The sequence below is a fragment of the Asterias rubens genome, chromosome 17, assembly GCF_902459465.1.
Source record: "Asterias rubens chromosome 17, eAstRub1.3, whole genome shotgun sequence".
Lineage (NCBI taxonomy): Eukaryota > Metazoa > Echinodermata > Asteroidea > Forcipulatida > Asteriidae > Asterias > Asterias rubens.
In genome coordinates, this window is record NC_047078.1 from 5,146,004 (window position 1) to 5,163,482 (window position 17,479).

The following is a 17,479-nucleotide window of genomic DNA, read 5'->3' on the forward strand; positions in this document are numbered from 1 at the left end:
TAAACTGGTCGTCGAAGTTGCGAGATAATAATGGCAGAAAAAAACATTTTCATACGAAGTTGTGTGCTTTCAGATGCTTGATTTCGGGACCTCAACAATCTCTAATTCTGAGGTCTAGAAACAAAATTCAAATATTATTATTAGTGAAAAATTACTTGTTTCTCGAAAACTGCGTTTCTTCAGAGGGAGCCGTTTCTCATAATGTTTTATACTATCAACAGCTCTCTGTTGTTACCAAGTAAGTTTGTTTAATAACCATTATTTTGAGTAATTAACAATAGTGTCCATTGCCTTTAACTCTACAATTCCAAACTGGAAAAAAAAACGAAAATGTGTTACTAATATTAAGGTCTAGTCGGTTGTCATTTCTCTCTCGAGGAAGTTGTAATTTAGCCTTTGGTTTCGCAACTAGTTCTAGCAAAAAGAATTGCGTGCAAGGATAAAGGTACAAACAACAGTCTTGTTGCTTACATTTAAATCAGATCTATGTTTCGTTGTTTTGTCTTTCACTTTTAAAACAAAAAGAAGGCCAGTGGCAGTTTCGGTAGCTTTTTTTTTGAACTCTCAATTTAAAAATACATTAATACATAAAAGAGTTATCTGAGAAGATGTATGCGAAAGTTCAAAATCCTTACACAGGAAACAGAATTTGTGACGTCTTTCATAAGTTTGCATTCTTAATATATTTTGCAGAATAAATAGTTCATGGCATGGGTTTCGAACCAGAAGAGTAGTTCTTCATTGTCTTATTGAGTATAGCACTGCTAGGGTCAAAACTTCATCCAATTCACCGTATGCATTTATTAAGTAGGCCTATAGTCATGTAACACTTTCTTTCTTTCTTTTTGGTGGGGGGGGGGGGGGGAGGTACGTAAACTGAAGCAAACACGGCGCACTGCATATAAACGTGCGCTAAAAAGACATGATTACTGTTGCAATTTTTTGCTCAAAAAGACTTAATTCTAGAGATCACAATGTCACAATATTCAACTTTTTAAAAAGAGCTCCATTAATTAGCGTATTTTGTTGAGAATACAGCCAATTATGGTCCATCTGTACGAGTCTTCCCATGCCTCTACGTTGTAGCTGTGTTTTTCTCCACCACTATAGGTCACGTGATCACATTATCCAAAAAAAATCCAAATCCCACGGGACAGACAGCGAACATTCATTGAAATCACCCATTTTGCAAGCCTCGGCGGGAAACTTTACATGCAACTTGCATAGCACCACCAAGAGTACCATTGGAAAGCAAATGTATAGAGGTGTCTAAATATAGCCACCCAAAACACGTGTAAACACTGAAAGGGGTTCAAAGGTCACCAAAGGCAAACCCTGTTTTATCAGTCGATGACATCTCTCATTCATAAATCCGCGTTGCGAGATTTAGTATGGCCATGGTATGGCTCACAGTACGAGGAGTCTGTTTATCCATGCAGCGTGAGAGTCCGATCACCCGACCCGGTCTTGTTGCCATAGCTAGCTGGTATACGACACGCACCATGTACCATACGACGACTGTGAGCCATACTAAATCTCGCAACGCGGATTTATTATGAATGAGAGATGTCATCGACTGATAAAACAGGGTTTGCCTTTGGTGACCTTTGAACCCCTTTCAGTGTTTACACGTGTTTTGGGTGGCTATATTTAGACACGACATATCGCGGGTACAACCACCAACTATGACACACGTTTGGAACAGTGGAATGTTTATCGAAAGTTGGATAAACAGTGTCTAATTTTCATCATTGTTTCGTGGTTTTTCAAAGTTGAATTATTTCAAACCCAAATAATTCTATTGGACCCTTTCGGTAAACAGTATTGTCCAAGGCCCACACTTCGTGTATCACAACTTCTATACAAAATAACACACCTGTAAAAATTTAGGCTCACGTCGGTCATCGGAGTCGGGAGAAAATGACGGGGAAAACCCACCCTTGTATCCGCACGTTTCGCCGTGTCATGACATGTGTTTAAAATAAATCCGTAACTCTCGATATCGAGAAAAGAGTAAAGCATTTCGTGGAATAATAATTCAAGAGAAGTCTTTCACCACTACCTTCTGTAAACCCTGTAAGTTATTTGTAAATCTGTGAACTTTGTTTTTTCTGTACCGAAAGGGTCCAATGGCTTTAAGGAATAATCTTTCAGTTAAACTTCATGTTGGGCAACTAATTAATATCGCTAAAATCATGAGAAACATGCACGGGATAATTGCGAATGTTCCATGGTCTTCAAGCTTAGTATACCCGTGGGGGTGCTAACGCTGAGTGACAGGCTGCAGTGACAGCTGTATTTACTCTATGTTTTGACTTGACGGAACAAAACTCGCATTTCAAGTTGGAAATATCAACGCAAAGCTCTAAAATTTCAGGTAAAGATTGTCAAATTTATTGCTGAAATTGGCTACACATTATAATCTAACTTCTCGTTGAGTTGTTTGGAGATTTTTGTAATTTTGTTTGTCTGACTAAGGGGGGTTAAAAATAGATGTTTTCATATCGTAAACAAAATTTATTTTAATGAGTGTGTGAGACGTTGCCTTTTTAAAAAAATTCTGACGTTTATGTTTTCCAAAACGGGTCGTAAAATTAAGCGTGAAGGTCGTCGAAAATTCCACATTATTTCAGACAGTAAGGTCGTATGATCTTGATTTTTATTTTATTGCAAATGTTAAGATTTGCTTGTTGGCATTATTATGATAAACGCAAAAATGAAATTTACTCGACATTCCTATTATAGTGACCCGCTCTAACGAAATGAGGAATGTCTAGTAAAGTCTCGTTTCGTGTAATTTGACACCGAACATAATCATAACAAACAATTATTGAAAATTATTGAATTTTTACAATTTTTTTTTCTACACTGTTAGGTTGCCTAAATCTTGATTAAACTTACTATGGTCGTACCTTTTCGTCAAAAGATTAATAAATATGTAAAAACAGACGATTTCTGAGCCATGTTCTTGTTGTAATTGTAAACACTGGTAGCACAATCGGTCTATTGCAATCAGTGTGTCAAGTGTGTCCAGCATGTAACTGTTTTCCTGTAATAATTGACACTGCAGTCGGGTAACAATGATTTCAACAGTAGATGTTATAAAACCGTTTAAATTTGGTTTTCTGTCTCTTCATCATCTGACTTATTTTTTGATTATTTAATTACTTCATGACACAGGGAATGGGGTTATGTACACTTCAGTGAACCGCGAAAAGCGTCCTCAAGCGTCAGCAGCTCCCTACACCGGTGTGACGCGGGGTGCAACAGCCATCAAGTACCAACCCAAAAAGGTATCGCGTTAAAAAAATAGTTTTAATGTTCAGCAGGAGGAAAACTGAACCAACAAAATTGAAAGTCATAAATCCTGCGTTCAATTTGCTTCTTTGTATTCATTTTATACACATTATTTGCTCAGTTTAATATGTTGATTAACATTTTATTTTTTTCTGTCTTTCTTTTACTTTCGTTTGCTAATTTTGTTATACAGTACATAGTAAACCATTGGTGCAAACATAATTTCCGATCCCTAAATTGACTCGCTTGTTGGAAAAAAAAAAACAATTACACTGTGGTTCACTAAAAATGGTAATTGTGTTTTCCCGGTTTGTTAGGTTGCCCGTCCAGGCGAACTGGTTTATGCTGATTTGCAGCACACACGACATCACCCTCCGAACGCACCACCAATAAGAACCGAACCTCCTACGCAGTACGCTGCAATAAGCCACAACATGACTCGAGCCCTTCACAGGGATATTTCAACCCCAGCTGGCCACTACTTTGACAGCGACGAGGAAGTGGAACAATTTATGGTGGGGTTAGAGGACGAAGCGCCACCCCCACCGCCTCGCGGCATTTTTGTTCCACCTGTCTTTTATTAATGGGGGATTTTTGTGCGCTTGGTGGGACTTACCAAGGCCCAATTTCATGGATCTACTTTAATACCGTACTGGGGGTCACCATGCAGAAAAGACAGACTTCGCAAGCACTTCACTACTATAAAGATCTTCAAACTTCAATTAGGAAAACAAAACTCAAGTATGTAGGGCATGTGAATAGAGTGGGCAGTGGCCGATACCCCAAAATTCTCTTAGAAGGCCACATTGCAGGTAACAGACCCAGAGGAAGAGCAGGGAAACGTTGGCTGGAAGATATCAAGCACTTCTATGAAGAGGCTGACATACCATCTGTGGCAGCAGCAGGACACCTAGCAAGGATCAGAAACCTATGGAGACTCTTAGTTGGAAAGCCAGCTCCGTGACCTACCTCCGACGGGAGGACGGCTATGATGATGATGATGAGGACTTATCGTAAGCACCGGAATCGGCGCTTACGGAAGCAGGGAATTTTAGCTTCGTTTAGCTTCCCTGGGTCGACCCCGATGTTGCGTATTTTATTTTTATCCAGGACGAATGTGGGCACACAATTACCCCACGTTCGTCCTCGAATCAGAAAAAAAAAACAATCACGTCACCACGTGAGCCTTCCCGTGGTGACGTCAGTGCACCTCGGGGCAGCCCCAAGAGCCCCACTTGTGGATAGGGTCTAGCGTTTTTTTTTTTTTTTTTCTCACTTTCATGGAACTCCCTTGGAGGTTGGCCTTTAGTTTCGTATCGTATTTTATTTCAAAACTTGTGAAGGGTTAACTGGAAGCGAAATAGGTGTTTGGTGGAAACACTAGTTACAGGCTTTTCTTTCAGTGCTTTATAAGAAATTATTTCATCTTTTGACTAACAAATTTGTAAAGCTCAATCTTTCTTAATCCCAAATTGGCGTTTATATTTCAGCTGAAAGTATAAATTTGTACTGCTGTTAAATATGTGTATATTTGACCATTGTTAAAGACGCTGGACACTATTAGTGAAGACTAGTCCTCACAGTTGGTGTATTTCATCATATGCATAAACCAACAAACCTGTGAAAATTTGAGCTCAATCGGTCGTCGAAGTTGCGAGATATTAATGAAAGAAAAAACACCCGTCGCACGAAGTTGTGTGCTTTCAGATGCTTGATTTCCAGACCTCAAATTCTAATTTTATGAGGTCTCGAAATCAAATTCGTGGACAGCAAACAACTAAGGGCAGAAAAGGTATCTAGCTAATGATCTTACATTGTTTTTAGACTTTGGTGATTTGTTTTTACCCTAAAAACACACATTTTCTGTCGTAATCTCTTCACTCGCCCATTGCTTTACACGTGTTTTCGCTTGCGTTTTCACAGAGTTTGCCCACGGTTTGGGGTAAAGTCTGGTGCCGTCACAATTACGGTATCTGGACGTTGATTTCCATAGGTGCTGTCTGTCTATAGGTTATTATTTTATGTCTGTGGTACATACATGTAAATACAGGTTTTACACGGCACGCGTAGAGAGCCAAGCTACAAGTACAACGACCGTTGCCACTCCACCATGTTTTATCCAGTGGAATGTTTTGAATTACTAGTCCCAACCCAAATAATTCTGAATGCTTAAGGAATACTCTGTCAGTTAAACTTGGTGTTGGGTGAGAAGTATCACTAAAATCATGAGAATTCTCATGATTTTAGTGATACTTCTTACCCAACACCAAGCACGGAAAAATTGCGAATAAAATCAGTTCCCTGGTCTTGAGTCAATGTACGACCGGACGCGACGAGGGTGATGTAGCTGTATAGCCCCGGGGAATACTTGATGCGTTGCACCCTGCCCTGACGGAACGAACTCGCATTTCAAGTTGGAAATAACAACGCAAATCGCTCTAATATTTCAGGTAAAAATTTTCAAATTTATTGTTGAAATTGTCTACAATTATAATTTAACTTATCATTGGGTTGTTTGTACATTTTGATCCTACTGTTGGTCCGATTACGCCGGGGTTAAAAATCTTTCGTTTTCATTTCGTAAACAATATTATTTTAATGAGTGTGTGAGACGTCGCGTTTTTTTAAATTAATTTTTCTGGCCTTTATGTTTTCCAAGACGGGTCGTAAAATTAAGCGTCGAGGTCGTCGGAAATTCCACATTATTTCAGACAGGAAGGTCGTATGATCTTGATTTTTATTTCATTTAAAATGTTAAGATTTGCTTGTTTGGATTAGGATGATAACGCAAAAATGAAATTTGCTTGATATTCCTCATTACGACAGAGCGGGTCTTATTCGAAAACTACGTCACTTCAGAGGGAGATGTTTCTCACAATATGTTATACTGTCAACCTCTCCCCATTACTTGTAATCAAGAAAGGAACAATAATTATTTTGAGTAATTACAAATAGTGTCCACTTTTAATGCGGCAAGTCAAGGCTGGAAAAAAACTCTGGCTGTTCTGAGATTATTTGTGTCTTTGTATATAGCTAGCTTGGCACTTTACCGCGTTTATTGTAATGATATTAATTAAATTAGTATGGTATTGTATACTAACGATGACTAGAGCAAGCTAGTCGAAACGTTGAGACCAATCCAAGAACTGACTCCGCGGTAGTACAGTTAATTACGATCCTGTAAGCTAAAGTAGTACATGTAGTCACAGCCTATTTCTATACCATCCGCCCGGGTAATAGTTAATAAGCAGGACAGTTCTTTTCAGAACTGAGAAGTCTCCCGAACCCCCGAACAATCTACTCCGCGGTAGTAGAATTAAGCAAGACAGTTCTCGAAGAACAAACTCTACCTGGCAAGTAGATACATACATGGTGTTACCGCAAACCAAATATATATTGATACCTCACCATGCAATGCCTCAAATCCTATAAATTAGTATTGTGTTAAAATTATTGATGGTACATGTACACTATTTAAAGATAGGGAATAGCTGAATCACTCCAAATATGAAGCAAATAGCGGAGAAAAGAAGTATAAACCCACAGAGGACAGATAAATCGTGAATTTTGTTGAATTTGACTAATTACATTGTGTTTTAATTAACAAAAAAAATTCGGAGCAGTATTTGTATTATTAAAGTTATTTCTTTGAAACTGTGTAACATGCTTTGGTGGGACTTCATGAAAATATAAGAGCGTTATACACTAACTATAACAGGTTTATTGCTGAGACAGCTACAGTTTTTGATCGATTTAACTTTCAACCATGCAGTGTTTGATGTCTAAGAGTCAAACTAAAATGAAAAAATGTCATGACTGTTTGAACTTTCTGGTGTTGTTCATAACCTTTGCCTAAACGGAAGTATCGTATAAATGTCTTTGTTATTGGATGCGCACTTTTCTTTTTGAATGCATGTGTAATTTATTGACTTGTTTGTTTTAATAGTGCATGTTTATAGGCTATGTGGAGCTTTTCAACTAAAAAAAACAATAATCGAAAAAAAAAAACTTTCATAAGAATTCACCTGTACAAACACATGTAGTGGCAACATATTTTAGACGAGACAATGAGTATGGTAATTTTAATATAAAATGTACTTGTAACTTATAGTTACACATTAGTTATTTACCTTATGTGTTATTTGCTTTATTTCTAATTGGTTGTCCCTTTTTGTTCTTTATTGTTCTATACTTTTTTTACTCTTTTTTTTTTTTTTTATAAAATAGTCAAAATAATACTACATTTCGTCCGGAAAAATTATTCATAAACCAAAATGAAGAACCACTCAGTAGAAGTACCACAATTTACTGTTACGTCTAATACCCTGATCGCGTTCGCACTCGACTTTTCGGGACTAGGTTATCTGGTTTTGTTTTTTAAGGAAACCAACAGTAGATCTAGCAAGCCTATTTAAATCTCATTTTTTTTCCCCGTTTTACCAACCGTGAGAACCTTTGTTTCTTAACTCCTAAGTTTGAAATAAACATATTTTCCATGAGCTTCAAATCGATATTGCGTTAGTGTAAACATACAATAGTTGAAATAATATGGTGAGTGTCCCAGGGAAATCTGTCTGCCGGAGATTCGGTCACCCAATGGGAAATTAGCATGAGCTGAAGAGGATTCAAAAGAGGGCGCCATCAGAAGAAGTTGTACACAGCTCGCCATATTTATAATGGGGGGGGGGGGGCAGAAACTCCTGCCACACTGGCCAACATTTAATTATTTATTTACTTGTTTATATATAATTTCCTACAGTTACACAGGGTGATCCAAATCAGTTTATAAAAAAAACTGGTTTCAATTTGGGCACTGCATTTTTAGTATGAATGTGAGACGTGGAAGAAAACGCATCCGGGATGTTATAATTATTCATCTCTTATACCCCGTTCACACAGCACTAGGACCTTACGAAGATCAATCCAATCACCCCGATCTCAAAAAATTATCAAGTCGTGTATGATCGCCGTCAAAATCCAGCAATTTTGCAAACTGAAGACTCCACCCAACTTTACTGTACGTAAAAAGTGTTTCTGACTCACTGACACTCGCTGCCACTACGATTGCTAACGGTTTCACAAAGACCAATGCCAACCAAGCGGTTTTCTACTTCGAAATGGTTGCCGACGGTGCTGCGTTTTTATTACGACTACAGAGATCTCACCATAAGGTATTGTAATATGTATGTGGCTACCACGCTGCTTGTACGATAATGGCGTTCCCACTACGACTTTGCCCATGCTTACTGTTGGCCACGACCCGGTGTGGCGGTTTCAACTTTCCGCCGTGTTCAGTTTTCCGAATGACCAAACACGGAAACATTACGTCATGCGATGCCTGCGCACAGCTAGCGAAAGTAGCCCATTTTTAGTGCCGCACTGAGTCATCCGTGTTACTCTACGGTAGATGTCATGGCGGCGTCCACGATCGTGGACGAGTACAACGAGCGGCGAACGCGTGGATCGTATGAGAGAATTTGGTGTGAAGACCAAGCAAAAATTATACTGGGGTTTGTTTTTTAAACAAGCAGTGTGACCTGCTTATGTACGCATGAATACGTGTAAAGATGGGGCAAGAGAATGTGACTAAACAGAAAAGAATCGTAATAGAAACAATTTGGGGTCACTGAGAGAACTACAGTACTCGCCCCAGGGTACTCGCGGCGGTATTTTTGTCTGACTACGTCACCCGGAAAACTGAACACGCCGGAAAGCTAAAACCGTTCGAACAACGTGCTGACATGTCCGGCTACGTCACCCGGAAAACTTAACACGGCGGAAGACTGAAACCGCCACACCGGCTACGCTTATTTTGAACATGTTCAAAATAAGCGTGGGGGGAGCTTGTAGCTTCCCGACCTAGGAGATCCCACCCCGACCAAACCACGCTCACGGAGATCCTCTGACAATTGGCCCACTGGTCCGCGATTGGTCACGCTCTCGGCCACTTTTCCATCGTAGTAGAAGCGGCGTCTATGTGTGAACGGGGTATAACCCTGTCCTGCTGACTGTCCCACGCACCCATTACAAGGCTGGTGACAGAACTTTCACAGTCACTGCAGCAAAGGAGTGGAACAGTCTACCACGCTCAATCCAAAATGCAAAATGACTCAGGAAAATTATAAAAACAATCAATTTAATGAATTACATTACAGGTGGCTTCCATTTCATAGATACAAAAACAGATCCAAATACAAAATAACGTCAATGATGTCATTCTTAATTACCTTTGTCCGACCGTTTTGTGTTCTTAAGTTATATTATTACTATCAGGAGGTCGATCGTAACACTTTATCCTCAAAACGGTGCTTGTGCTCAAATTGTTAATTAAACTCAATTTGTTGACCTTTTAACGAGGTCACATGACCCCAGTCAGACCAGGGGAACTTAAGAATTGCCATTTCAGCACCACCCCACAACAGACAATGACTTGGTACCAACAAACCTTTTGTGGTTGAATTGTTATCGTAATGTCACCAGGCTCTCAGTCTAATTGTTCAGTAGGCCTATACACACACACACACAAGCAACATCATGGCCGCTGGCTGTCAAAAATACTCTTCGAAATTGGGGAATGGAGTGCTTCTCTCAGACGTTATATAGGTAAGATGCTAATAACAACCAACATTTAAAGCTTATTCCATAGAATATACTGATTCATGTGTAGTGACACACAGTTTAGTTTTCAGCAAAACAAAAGTAAGTAAAGTAGGACGACCACGGTGCATAGTTTGATGAAAGTGATACATCGTGAGTGTGCACAATGCTCAATGCTCCCGTGCTGGAAATGGCTGAACAGTCCGTACAGTCGTTAACGATCGATACAAGGCAAGGGTTAGATTGAATTACGTTGTGTTCCAGACTTTTTGATCGGGATCAGTTATCTCGACAAAATTATATAGACCCAATATAATTCGGAAATGGTAATTTTTAAAATGCGAAGAAAAAAAATTATAAAAAAATCCAATGAACACTGTGGATTGCTGACTCTTTTACCAGGTTACTTCTGACATGATAAATTGATTTACCTCTCATCAGATTGAAAAATATTATGCTGCCCAGTTTCCAGCAGATACAACAAAGCAGAAGTTGAAGCAGAAGTGGAGACGAATGGCTAGCTGAAAACATTATATACTGCACACATCAGATGAATCCAGTGTGGAAAGAGTACCGCAAATTAGATGCCCTTGAATTGAAGTTATTGTTGCATCATATTTTACGTTTGGAAAAAAAAAAAATCATCTTCCTCTTTTTGGAAAAATCCGAACGATCAACTGGAACTTTTTTTGTTTGGCCTAACCAACAATTGTATAAAGGAGTATTAACCAACAAATGATCAATCATTGATACTTTTGTTGGGTAGCAACCTTTGCCCAACACGGTTGCCCAACGTTGGTTCAAATATCAACTGACTACGTTATTGGGTAACATTTTTACCAACACAATGGTAAACAAACTTGCCCAACCATTGGTCAAAAGTTATTACCCAACAGTTGGGTATTAAAATGATTTGACCAACTGGTTTAGTCAAACTGTTTGCCCAACTATTGGATAAACTGTTGGTTAAGTTATTCCCAATAATGTGTAGTCAGTTGATATTTGAGCCAACGTTGGGCAAAAAAGTTTGGAAATTTTTGACCAATGGTATTTGCAGTGTATAACATGATCGTGGTGTTCGTTTCATTTCAAAGAAGAGGAACAAATCGATTTAAAAACATGTTGTCTTCTTGTTGTGTCTGTTTCAACTAAGATTTCCAAAACGATGCAATTGTTTTGTGTTCACTTTTTAAGATGCTGTTGTTTGTTACAAAAAAAAGTTAAGTTAAGAATTGTTTTCTGCGTGTATCCATTGAACCTATGTAAACCATTTTCTTCTTTTTTTTATACCGTTTGCATATTGCTTAGATGCAGAAACGGCTTACGAAGAAGTCAGGGAGATTGGCGACCATGCAATATCGACAGCCGATAATCGCAACGTCATAGCCCATACATATGCTGAGACGAGGCTGTCTTTGGCTGAAAGGAAAGATGAAGCCAAAAGCCCGCTCCCACCGCCTCGTGGGATTTTTAACCAACCACTAGTCTGGCCCCCTGACCAAAGATTCCTTGACGTCTCTTGTTAAAAATCTTAGGTCAGGTATCACCCAGGGTCAAAAATAGAGCATGACGCAACTTGTCAGGGTCGGGGGTCATCTCCAGGGAAACCATGTCTGCACTAGTTGCGATAAAGTAATCCTCCTCCCGACGTCCGCCAGGCCGGAGGGTCACGAGATTATTTTGATCGGCAATTAATGACAATCTGGTTCAACACGTATAATTTCGACAGCTAGTCACCAGATTTGCCCCATTTTTACCACTTTCAAAAACCATGAAACTTAATCCTCAATAATAATAATAATAATACAGGTACTTATATAGCGCTCTATACACATGGACATGGTTCCAGAGCGCTTTACAGAGTAGTACAATATACATAACAGATAAGTTTAAGCTATTAGTCAAACAGGAGGGTTTTTATGGCTCTCTTAAACGCATCTAGTGATGGCAACTGGCGGACAGATTGGGGGATATTATTCCAAAGACAAGGTGCAAATGTCTGAAATGCATTATCACCGGCTTTACTGTTTGTTCTGGGGATGTGGAGCAAAGTACAGTCTGAACTTGAGCGAAGACCGGGTCGAGCAGAATGATATTGTGTGATGAGTGAGTCAAGATAGGTGGGAGCTTTACCATGAAGAGACTTGTAGACGAGGGTCAGGATCTTAAAGGTGATTCGTTGTTGAACCGGGAGCCAATGTAATTCTTTCAGCAGAGGGGTCACGTGATCATATTTCCGGGCCATGAATATGAGTTTAGCCGCACGGTTCTGAACTCTCTGGAGACGCTGGATACTGGATAAGTTGACTCCATGCAGTAGCGAGTTGGCATATCAATCAATGTCTAATGAACATTCAAGTCAAAACACCTTTGAAAAAAATATTTTTGAAGAAAAAGGACAAAAAGCGATTTCCCAGGTTTATATATTTTGAACTTATCGCATCGCTTTGCAAACGCTTTATTTAGAAACAACGCCTGCATGGCAATAACTGGCATAAAAACTCCAGGATCTACGGCGGACAGGACTGACATTACGATTCCATACCAAACATCAATGATACTGTCCGCAAGTTTTTAATATATCCTTTAGTCCTAAGTTATGACTACCCTTAACTCGAGTTAAAAAATTCCTCCCATATTCTCCAAACAAAACCCTACCCCGGTAACATAACAACTTCCCGGATCTTCCCAAACAAATTCTCCCCTGAAACAGTATTTTGTAGAGTCAACATTGTACATATCGCCCAAGTCAAGTCATAAACGTGCTCATGGATGTGTGTATCCGTATGGACTGCTTTATTCGCAATTCACATGACGTCCACATAAATAAAATGAAATAGAAACTATTCATATTCAGTAATAATATTCCTTATCCTTGTCAATTATTATTGCATTATCCAAAATCAACAATGAAAGCTGTACTGCAGTAAGTTCATCTGCCATCCTTTGCTGTGTGAGCTTACGTTTATGTTTGATCCAACTTACGATCCAGTTGGTTTTATACACGCGCAAACAATTTGCTTTAAAAAGGCACTGGACACTATTGGTAATAACTCAAAATAATTGTAAGCATAAAAACTTACTTGGTAACAAGCAATGGCGAGCTGTTGGAGTATAAAACATTGTGAGAAACGGCTCCCTTTGTACTGGAGTAACGTAGTTTTTGAGATAGAAGTAACTTCTCACTAAAATGTTATTTGAATTGAATTCGAGACCTCGGCTGAGGTCTCGAAAACAAGGCATCTGAAAGCACACAACTTGTGCAACAAAGGTGTTTTTTCTTGACGAGTAATGGGGAGAGGTTGATGGTGTAAAACATTGTAAGAAACGGCTCCCTCTGAAGTGCCATGGTTTTTGAGAAAGAAGTAACTTTCCACGAATTTGATTTCGGGACCTCAGATTTAGAATTTTGAGGTTTCGAAATCAACCATCTAAACAAACACAACTTCGTGTGACAAGGGTGTTTTTTCTTTCACTTTTATCTCGCAGATTCGATGACCGATAGAGCTCAAATAGTGTCTACTGTCTTTAAAGACTATTGGTAATTGTCAAAGACCAGTCTTCTCACTTGGTGTATCTCAACACATGCATAAAATAACAAACCTGTGAAAATTTGAGCTCAATAGGTCGTCGAAGTTGCGAGATAACTATGAAAGAAAACACCCTTGTCACACGAAGTTGTGCGCTTTCAGATGCTTGATTTTGAGAGCTCAAATTCTAAATCTCGAAAATTCGTGAAAAATTGCTTCTTTCTCGAACACTACATTACTTCAGAAGGAGCCGTTTCTCACAATGTTTTATACCATCAACCTCTCCCCATTACTCGTCACCAAGAAAGGTAACTTACATAGGAAACATTGTAAAATCTACACACAAAAATGAAAACAATACTTTGGATTGAGATTTTCTGGACGAATTAGGTAGATTTAAACAAATGAGAGCGTTATGCACTAACTATATATCGACTGTTGAAACAGCTATACAGTGTACTTGCTTTTGATCGAATTAACTTTCAACCGAAATATTTATCCAAGAGTCAAACTAATGTCATGACTGTTTGAACTTTCTGGTGCTGTTCATTCTTGGTGTAAACGCAAGTATCGAATGTCTTTGTTATTGGAGGCTACCTTTTCGTTTTGAAGGCAGGTATAATTGATTGACTTGTTTGAAGAGATAAAATAGTACATGTATGTGTAGAATTATCAACTATAAAAAAGATAAAGGACAAATCAACTTTCATTATGATTATGTTAAAGGAACACGTTGCCTTGGATCGGACGAGTTGGTCTATAAAAAGCGTTTGTAACCGTTTTTTTATAAAATGCATATGGTTGGAAAGATGTTTTAAAAGTAGAATACCTCGAGATTGCGTGGTTTTCCGTTTCCTGTGCGAACTTACACGGTCGGCCAAATGGCCGACCGTGTTAGTCGACGAGGTAAAAGGAGAACCGTGTAATTTCGAGGCATGTTTGTGTGGATCATTGTATTCTACTATTACAACATCTTTCTACCCATATGCATTTTAAACCAAACGGTTACAGACGCTTTACAAAGACCAACTCGACCGATCCAAGGCAATGTGTTCCTTTAACGAGAATGAACAAGAGAAAGTGTAGATTTGTACATACAACATCAGTTTGCTCAGCAAACAATAAATTGTGTAACTAAAGTGATTTTTTTCTAAACAGAAAAATGTTATTGTAAATTGAAAGATTATTTTATACCGTGTGGTATCCTTTTTCTCCAACTGTTGCGATGACGCAGTTTGAAAATGGCGTTCAGCACTGAGAACAAAGATAGACAATTAATCATTGTTTCTAGTTTTAATCCGCGAATAAAGAAAATTGTTTAAAAAAAATATACATAGTGTTTGTGAACCAAGCAAGACAATTCTTAGGCGTATAATATTGTAGTGAAAATGCCCCCTTTTTACTACCATATTAGTGGTCAACTGTATTGTCCAGTGCTCAGCTACCTCCCCTGTGGTACACTTGATTTCAAGTGAGACTGCGGTTATTTCTCTGCATCAACCACGCAGATTTGCTATCACACGCTCAGGGGCCAAATTCATAGAGCTGCTTAAGCAAAAAATTTGCTTAAGCACAAAAATAGCTTGCTTATTTTACACATGTTACTGGCCAAAATTTCATGCCATATACATTGCTTATGACTAGTATTTAGCTGTTGTTTACTTAGCATAACAATTGAGTACAGTCTTGGCCGGTAATCTGATTTTACTAAGCAATGAATTTTTTGCTTAAGCAAAATGTTGTGCTTAAGCAGCTCTATGAAATTGGGCCCTGACTGTGATCGTAGGCCAACAATATGACGGAGGTTAATCCGCAAGAGGGCGCTATTTCAGGCAGTAATGTGTTGGCTATCAGGTAGACTATTATAAAAATCCATGTGTGGACTAGTCCAGGTCAGTGACTGTTGAGATTGACAGCTTGTTTCTTTTCAATTTGTTTTCCTTTATCAACATATTAATGCATCCCATGTATATACTTTGTTGGTAAAACCCACTGAAACAGTTCCTTTTGTTCAGATACCAAATTGACATTTTTGTAATGACTATTTAGTACATTTTTTTCTCATCAAATGACACTCCTTTAGTATTTAGTATCACAGACCTGGTCAGAGAATACAAGACTAGGTTGAGTTGGCTTTTTGGGTGTAGCCAGGCAACATCTTGTGTGTGGAGGGCTGAGGCTTGGCATACTCGGTTGATGGTTGTATCGGTGCGCTGCATGCTAGTTCCGATTTTATGTAAGTTTTCTTGATTATCTAGAGGGTATTTCTAAAGTTTCAGCATGGCCATTGTATTTAGTTCTGTACCAGCCACAGCTTCTCTACATTTAGTTTGTCCCACAATATTCTGTTTTAATACTTGCATTTTTAGTAGAATTTTCAATGCATATTTTCTGTTGTATCTCCACCTCGTAGTTTAAGTAATTTTGTTGTAAGCTTTTCAGATCAGTAATTAAATTGCTATTTTGTGGCTGGAAGTGAAAGCCACCACAAAACTGGGGTTCGTTTTCTGTCTGTAAGAATGCACCAAGTTCATCATGGGTTCTCAGATCTTCTTCTAAAGCAAAAGTGATACATCATCATACCAAACGAACAGATCCCAAATATTAGTTTCCTGACGCTTTCGGTTTTGGCGTTATCAGTTATCGAAGTTTGGGCCAAAAAGCCCTTGTGATCCTTATAATATACATTCCCTGTAAATGCAAAACAATGCGCCAAGCTCGTCCCAACGAAAGTAAAACATTTTGTTTTAACCCCCAGTTGGGCTAATAAACAAAAGTAACCAAACATGTGTACGCGAACCTGTGACGAACAGCGCCCTCCTGTGCCATGTTCATTGCCTCAGAACTCAAAGGTTCAATGACTTAAACAAGTTCACATGATAGAACTTGCAGCCCTAAAAAAAATTTAAGTGCAAAGTGCGTTGGTTCTTGTTGGCGCAGTAATAAGATAATAGGGGTCAAAGGTCGAATTTTACCAAATAATTGCGTTTTCGCATCTCCGTAACCTCGTGCGCCAACATCACAAAAAAATGTTTAATGACACTCGGGTGTAGAAACGGTTTTCGTATAAAAAGAGAATCTTGGGATCTATGCAATTTGCATGTCAAATTGTAAGTTTTCTAAGTATTGCCCCACTACACTAAGCCTAGATTTGGCACATTCATTCACTTTTCTCAGTTACTGTGACCTGCGCCAATAAGATCCCTTCAATGCTTTTCTTGTATTTGGTTAAGTTTAGTGTTCCTTAACAGATTTGTAGTGAAAAATGACCGGGATCATGTTGGCGCACAAATATAACAAAGGTCAAAGGTCATAATCCATAGCCAACTACACTAACGACTATTGGTCGTCATAAAACTACGCACGCCATATGATCTCATTAAATTGTCTGCATTTTATGCTTAAATAGATTCTCAGTAACACATACAAAGCACAACAACAACTTAGAATTAGATTTTGAGGTCTCGAAATCAAGCATCTGAAAGCAAACAACTTCGTGTGACGGGGTATTTTTTCTTTCATTGTTATCTCACAACTTCGACGACCAATGGCTCACATTTTCATAGGTTTGTTATTTTATGCATATGTTGAAATACAAAAAGTGAAGGACTGGTCTCTGAAAATTACCAATAGTGTCCAGTGTCTTTAAAGGGGCTGAACATGTTCGTGTAGAAAGAGATAGATGGTGCATGATGTGAGCCAGTGTAATAATAAGCCATTCAGAATCCTGTTGTTATAATGTGTGTTCAACGTCTCTTACGTAACTACGCAAAATCTTGCCACAATCAAGTGACATAGCAACTGTCTCACTAGTCTGAGAAATTCAAACTTAAGTGGTAACTTGTGATCAAGCACGTCATTGTACCATTATTTTAAAATCTCAAGTAGCTTATTTTTAACGTCCTCAGTCTACCCGCAACCCATGCGTTAATAAGCTTATTTGCCGGGTTTTATCTGCCGTATTTGGTGTGGTTTATCATGCGTGACCTCGGTTTGAATATATAACTAGTCCAAAGGGCTTCTGAAATCCAGTCTTTTTCGGCCTTATCTGAAAA

The 17,479-nt window shown here is 38.7% G+C and overlaps 1 protein-coding gene across 1 annotated transcript in view; it reads left to right on the top strand.

The window, feature by feature from the left end:
- LOC117301382 overlaps positions 1–17,479 on the top strand; it is a 28,703-nt gene that overhangs the window by 5,868 nt on the left and 5,356 nt on the right. The gene's annotated exons all lie outside the window — the stretch shown is intronic.